General features: G+C 34.6%; 1 long non-coding RNA gene across 1 annotated transcript; it reads left to right on the top strand.

The window, feature by feature from the left end:
• Positions 1-1,524: 1,524 nt before the first annotated feature.
• On the top strand, positions 1,525-5,541 carry LOC135219638 (uncharacterized). Its single transcript, XR_010315476.1, has 3 exons — positions 1,525-1,675; positions 3,880-3,956; positions 5,115-5,541. It is a non-coding gene; the product is annotated as an uncharacterized LOC135219638 (long non-coding RNA).
• Positions 5,542-7,899: the final 2,358 nt, after the last annotated feature.

Below are 7,899 nucleotides of genomic sequence, written 5' to 3'. Positions count from 1 at the left end.
GCTTTTCCATCATTGCTTTGTTGCAACTCTTCTCTATGACTAAGTATGTTAGGCTTGCTTATTTCGTGCCTTTTCAAGCATGACCTTTTTTTGGCGTTTTAGATATATTCAATTGACTCTCTAGTTAATTAAATGCAATGAAGTTTAATTTTCCTCCTTTCCGATTCCTTCCTTGTTCTCTGGTCTGCCTTTCATATTCAATATTAAGATTTTATTCTATCTTAATTTCCAATTCACACTTTATACCCGTTTCTGTTAAAATGCGTTTATTTTGTTCTTCATCTTTTTTACTTTCTGCTCCCAGCAAAGAATAATATTTCTATTTTTGCTAATCTATTTTTAAATCATTTTCCTTCCTCTTCAATATTTCATTATTAGATATGTTATATGTTTAGACAGCGATGATTCTGGGTATCCTTGTCTTATTCTTCTTGTAATTTAACTTTCTGGTTTTACTTCAGTATTTCCCTTGTCTCCCATATTTATATTTGTAATTACATCTATGACCGTAGAATTAAAGTTATAGAATAAACCCGAAGGTCATAGATGTAATTGCAAACACAAATATTGGAGACAAGAGAAAGTTAAATTAAAAGAAGAATAAGACGAGGATACTCAGGATCATCACTGCCTAAACAAATGACATATTTACCAATAAAATATTGAAGAGGAAGGAAAATGATTTGAAAATTAGTTAGCAAAAATGGGCAATTCATCCTTTGATGGTGATGCCTTCATGACAGCAGAAAGTATAAAAGATGAAGAACAAAATAAACACTTTTAACAGTAACAGGTAAAAAGTGTGAATTAGAAATTGAGATAAAATAATATCTTAATGTCTAATATGAAAGGCAAACCAGAGAACATCGAATGAATCGGAAATGTGGAAAATATATCTTATTTGTTTTGGACCAGACAGTCAAGCGAATATGTTTAAAACATTCTGGCATATGCTTCACTTTCATCATAAAAACTTTTAACAGCTCTTAGGAATTACCTTTTGCTTCTTGTATCTTCGGCATTTTCATTTTCTCTTCTAACCAATAAAACTTGTTATCATCGCATTACTTGCGAAGACTCAATCATGGATTTTCATTATTTAATTTCTTTTTCTGGTTCATCTTCATTTTGACCTTATATTCCTTCCTCTTGCACAACTGCCAGGCAACTGCACTTCAATTTTTTCGTGCCTGTCAAAGACTAATTCACCAATTATTTATCAAAATATCGCAGAATCAATTGCACTGCCACATAAGATGGGAGAGAGAGAGAGAGAGAGAGAGAGAGAGAGAGAGAGAGAGAGACTTCTGACAATTGTCCATAAAAGAAGAACATGAAGGAAACATAAGAGTAATTTTAGCAAGAATTCACGTCATGAGATTTCCTCGAATTATTGGTTTTTATAAAGGAAATCGACACAAGCCAGAAACAGGTATTAAGCTGAGAATACGGAGAAGTAGAAGGAAAAGAAGGAACTTCTTTTTGTAAGACCTTGGTTTGCCCAACATTTTGTTGTTTGAAAATGAGGTTGGTTTAGTATTTATATTCACACGGAAAGGGAGCCGAGATCACAGAAGACCTTCACTCCTTAAAGAGGCAAGACATCCGAAGAATTGTTCCGAATCACTCAAGTGTAGTTGCTTTACCTGCGGCAAGAACTTTCAAAGATGGCAAGGTAAGGATTATCAATATGTTCATATATATATCAGAACTTCAACATTATTATTAGATTTTTAAGGTTCCCTGTTTTATGACAGTCAGTATACATTTAAAATTTCAAAAAAATCTTTCTCAGATTCTGTTTCCTTTCAGTGAGCATAATTTAAGTAGATTTATTTACATACTGTTACTGATTGAGCTAGCTGTATGTCAGCACGGGCTCTTGCTCATAAAGCAGCCCATAAGAATTAGTCTCAAAACTTTCACACAGATCAATAGCTCGTGCGAGCCGCAATGTAGTCCCGACCTCTTGGCAGATCGAGGAAGGGATTAATACAAGCATCCGTGTTTCTTCATAGAACATATATTTACATATCGATGGATACAAGATATCTGATTGACAATTATGGACATTACTGAAAAGCTGGAATAACAATGACAAAATGATAATAATCCATGGAAGGTGACGATAGCGGTGGTTGAGATGTCTGCATAAAATACGTGAGAGAGAATGTGAGTTTTCTCTCGACCTCGTGGCTTTTCCTCCAGCGTTACTCACCGCGGGAGAAAGCAGGTTTTGACAGTAGGCCTGCCACGTGGGCGCTACAATGTAATGCTGTCAGCTCTCAAATGTTAATTACCTCATTAGGATGGACTGAGTATATTCTAATATACATGTTCTTCACACAGGTGCATCTATTCACACATATTTGTAAATTAATATATAATATATGTATATATATACACGTCTCAAGTATAAATGGCCCATTAAAATACTCTTAGTTAAAAGCAAAGGACAATATTTCGGTGGACAAACTTCCACCCTTTTCACTACTTGAAAAGAGTGGAAGTTTGTTTACCAAAATAATGTCCTTAGCCTATTATACTTGAGACGCATCCGTTTTAACTTACATATATATATATATATATATATATATATATATATATATATATATATATATATATATATATATATATATATATATGTAAACATTAAGGTTTGTCAGAAAAATGCAAAAAAAAATAATAATAAATGAATAAATACTGGGATATAAATAATTGAAATTATTTAGTTCATATATATATATATATATATATATATATATATATATATATATATATATATATTTGTATATGTATATATATAAATGTATATATACACAAACATACATACACACACACACACACACACACACACACACACACATATATATATATATACTATATATATATATATATTATATATATATATATATATATATTATTATATATATGTGTGTGTGTGTGTGTGTGTATGTTTGTGATATATACATATATATATACATATATATATATATATATATATTATATATATATATATATATATATATATATATATATAGATATATATATGTATATATGAACTAAATAATTTCAATTATTTATATCCCAGTATTTATCTATTTATCTATTTTTTTTGTGCATTTTTCTGACAAACCTTAATGTTCGAAATAGGAATCGAAGAGAAGAAAAAGCATTTCAACGCCGAAGTTTGGATGAGTTGGAAAACCAGTTATGGCTGTAGGTACCGTAGCAACTTACTTCCTCTCCCTATCATCAGTTCAAATCTCGTGCTGTTTCGTCATAAATGTTCGTTTTTTGATTGTCAAGGTTTTCAATGGAAGCGGTGAAAAAAAAGGCGAGAGCATGGATCAGAATGCTGTAACGTGGTTCTTTCGTGGGGAAACATGAAGAGCAATAGGCTGGTAGATGAAAAAACTGTTGGGAAGATAAAGACCTTGACAGTACTGTATAGGAGGCGATGGCGAGACACTGGAATAGGAGAGCTGATATCGAGAAAACGTGAGAGTAATTGTAATACAAAAAGTGAATGCCGTGGTTTGTGTAGGTCATGTCCATCCCTTTCCTGAAGTGCCTCTTGTGTCCTTTGTATGGTGAATGAAAAGTGTTATCTTCATTGAAATGTTTAAAATTGAGAGATCTTAATGAATGTTTGCCACATTTATTATTATCCAAAACAAGAAAACTCCTCTATCGTAGATAATCGTTTAAAAATAAATCAGTAAACATTTTTATAATGCTTTTAACGGGTACTATCATGGATGTAAAATCAAACTTTCAATCCATAATTTATAATTAACATGAATTACAAGAAAGTATTTACTTATTGTATTAAGGTTACAATTATACTCAGTTGGTTCTCTTATGTCTTTTTTACAGGTTCCAAACGATGATGGTGTTCGCCTTTGTCGTCCTGTCGGTTTTCATGATTTCCGATACCACAGCTCAGAAAGGAGGTAAAGTTTATGATAATAATAATAATTAATCATCATCATCATCATCATCATCATCATCATCATCATCATCATCATCATCTAAAAACCATCCAGTCAAATAGAATGACTGTGATAGACTATAAGAAAAATAATAATAATAATAATATTTAGATAGAAGACCTTTTTCAAACATTGCAGTTAAAATTGACTGATGCATCAGCAGCGTTTCATTTGTTAAAAAATACTTCCATTCATTCTTACGTGTACACTGTAGATATTTTAGCTAGATTTGCTCCAGCTGGAGCTCTCTAAATAGTGAAAACAGCAGTGAGAGTGCTCTAGGTAGACTTAATCTCCGATTTCGGTAGAGTTGTTATAGTCTAGCTAGTGTTGTAGTGGACAAGGGGGTTGAGAACATGTGCCGAGACTGCTCTAGATCTATTTGTGAACTTAAATAGATTTTTTCGATCTAGAGAGAGAACTGTTGTGCAACGTGGGTAAAATGACGTCCAGTAAAAAATGGAAATGGGATAATGATCAGACAATGTCATTAATACAACAATATGAAAGGTTCCCAGAACCCTGTGATATGTTGTAATAAAGAAAAGAAGGCAAGTGCTATAAAAGGAATAGCAAAGACGTTAAATACGTAAAAAGTTCGTATAGGATACTGCATCTTTATCAACCAATTTCTCTTAAAAGCTTTACATGTGCTCCTTCTTCATTTCGCCTGGCTATCCATTTTCTGACCCACGCACTTCTCTTTCTCTCCTTTCTCTTCAAATCCTTCATTATGACATCTCACCACACACAAGTCTCGAGACTGATTGAGACTTCCTCGTCAAACACTCCAGTGTTTACTAACGGTAGAGCAGTCTCAGTATATTTAATCTACCGAAGCTCTAGGGAGAGCAAATTATGATGTAATTTACACACGCTTTAGGGTAAGTCTCACTATAGCATGCAAGGTCTAGCTAGATTTTTATCTACACTGTAAACAGAGAACAAGATATCTTAAGAAAGATTGGATAAAGAAGGTTATGCAAAATTTATGCAGATGACGTAGCAATCAATTTCATCCTCAGTAATAACAATAATCTCTGATGATCTATCCGTCATAATTTGATGCTTGAAAAATACTTCTTTTTAAAGGTACAGTACTCAACTTTTCATTTTCAGACGGCGATGTCTCACGACCAGGCTATTGCTGGAGACTTCTAGTGGACTGTGACGCTGACCCAGATCATGAATGCTGTGGGGTCGGTGCGAACACACCCAGACCTCGCCCTCCGCAACGTGGAAAATAGGATTTAATCATCGAACGAAAGAGGGCATTCCATCGGATCGCGAGGACCAGCCCAATGCAGTGAGGCAAAAGGATGGATGTCAGCTGAAGAATTACCGTTTCATGAATAACTGAGGATTGTCATCACTTCGTACGAAGGAAAATTATTGAAATTAACCAAATTAACTTTTACCTAAGTTGGGCAAATATCTGTTTTTTAAATTTGGGAAATAAATGTTGCTTTGATGTAAGGTAAATGAATTATTGAAATTTACGTCAATAAAAGAGAAGAATTCCTTTTAATAAAATTCTCCAATCTCATGAATCATTTCTTATTTAACCATAATATGATACGAATTTCCTTTTTTGTACTTCTTTCCCTAACGAAGTTTATAAGGAAATACGTAGAACGTTTAAGAAATCTCTTTGGTTTAGCTAAACAGCGAAGAGAATAAATGAGTAAATGTAAAATACATAAACGGATTAGTGCAGACAGCACTTGGATGGGTGACCACCAAGAAATGATTCCTACATGGGACAGGTTGTGCTTCAGTACTACAGAAAAACATATAGAAATTTGATTTGAATGTTGCTGTGGAATTTGTTTTATTTTTTGACAATATTGAACCAGATCCAATTCGTCCTCTTCACGGCGGGTGTTTATCCCCATATTTACATATTCTTCGTCCATCGAAATATGGTTTTACTCAAGGTCCGAAGATTTATAGACCTTGGTTTTAAGGTTTTCTGGTAATCCTAAGGAAGAACTCTGCACGGAGATATTGTCTAGGTTATTAATGAAATTTGTTGACTACACAATCTAGAAAATGGTGGGAATGATGTAATGCAGGTAAGATAACACACATACATACGCAAACACACACACACAAACACGCAGACACACACACAAACAAACACACCCACACACACACACACACACACACAAACACTGAATTTAATTTGACATTTTAATTATTCATGAAAATTATAATAATTTCTATATTTTAAATCAAAACACAAGCTAATTGCTGATTCTGAACTGTTTTACAAACTTTCATGATCGGGAGATTTCAACACGTGGGAATAATAATCTCAGAATTAATGAGCAGATAAAGTGACCTGAGTTTTGGTATTAAAATCAATGTACCATCTTTAATTCCTCGTTTAAATCTGTACCTTATTTACATCAATAATTAGGATAACGTATGAAGTGAAAGGCCTTTTTTATATCAGAAAGAAATACGTTATAGACCACAGTAAAGTACGTTGGTATTCTATACATTATAACGTATGAAATCTATGGAAAACTATGATACAAGAATTTTTCTTATTATCTCTGTAGCATCTTTTAGTAGCATCGTAACGGAAAGACGATTCAGGGTTGTGATAATATTCAGCGGCCTCCTCTCGACATCTCTTATTCTCTGAAATACATTTTGATTTTTCCTCGATTATGTGTAACCATTAAATAAATACTTAAAAATAATCACTTGAAATAAGCACTTAAGGGAAGGCTTCCCAAGGGCGCTTTGGATCCCCTCATCCATATGGTTAAGGCCCTCCCTAAGCCCGCTTCCCTAGCCTAACAAAAAACCTACCTCCCTTCAGGAAAACAGCCTATGAGGAGGTCCTCCCCCTGGCACAGGTGCCCTTAAGGGATACGAGTTCGTTGGGACACCTCGGGTCACCTGACTCTTGAGGTTCAAACCCTCCCCGGGTCAGCTTCCCCATCCTTGCAGGAAACCGCCTACATCCAGGGATGGAGCCTCTGAGGAGGATCTTCCCCAGTCAAGGGTGCCTTCCATCTTCTGAATCTCGACTTAATGTATGTTGATAACTGTTCCCATGTCTTCCTGTTACCCACTCAGTCTTTAAAGTTATGTTTTAGTAATTTAAGAATACGTATAGCCCCCTCGCATGTTTAGGTATTCGACGAAAAGAAATAGCCAGTGGGTTTTCTGCAAGGATCGAATTCTGCTTCTTTGAAGCTGGGTCTCCTTTTTAGACAACACCTGGAGTGTCCTTCTGATTTCAGTCGACTAAATAACTCGTTGAGTATTGCCCTGACATAGGGTAGACGTCTTTTAAACTACCTTCTATTGAAGGTGTCTATATTATGTGTTAACTGTTAATAGATAACTTTGAATATAGAGAACTCATTTTCTGTAGCCATGGAGGCTTCATTACTAAAATGTGGAAGGTGAATCTATAATTACTAAAATACAATCCACAGGAAAGGAATGGACTCTCTCTCTCTCTCTCTCTCTCTCTCTCTCTCTCTCTCTCTCTCTCTCTCTCTCTCATAGTTTCTTACATTTTATCTGATAATGGTAATAAGAAATTCTGGTTCTTTGCCTTGTTGATTATCATCATCATTATTTTATTTTTCTATCAGAGTCATCCTATTCGACTGGGAGGTTTTTAAAGTGTGAGGTTCGGGGTTGCATCCTGTCTCCTTAGGAATCCATCTTTTTTCTCACTTTGTGCGTTGATTCTAGGAGCACACGCTTCTTTCAGCATGAGACCTGGAGCTACTTCGGCATCTAGTTTTTCCAGGTTCCTTTACAGGGATTTTGGGATCGTGCCTAGTGTCCCTATGATTATGGGTACAATTTCCACTGGCATATCCCTTATCCTTCTTAGTTCTGTTTTCAGGTCTCGATTCTTATCAATCTGTTC

This window comes from Macrobrachium nipponense, chromosome 1 (assembly GCF_015104395.2).
Source record: "Macrobrachium nipponense isolate FS-2020 chromosome 1, ASM1510439v2, whole genome shotgun sequence".
NCBI lineage: Eukaryota > Metazoa > Arthropoda > Malacostraca > Decapoda > Palaemonidae > Macrobrachium > Macrobrachium nipponense.
Note: the sequence above shows the minus strand (reverse complement) of the source record. Positions and strands in the feature narration are given on the sequence as shown.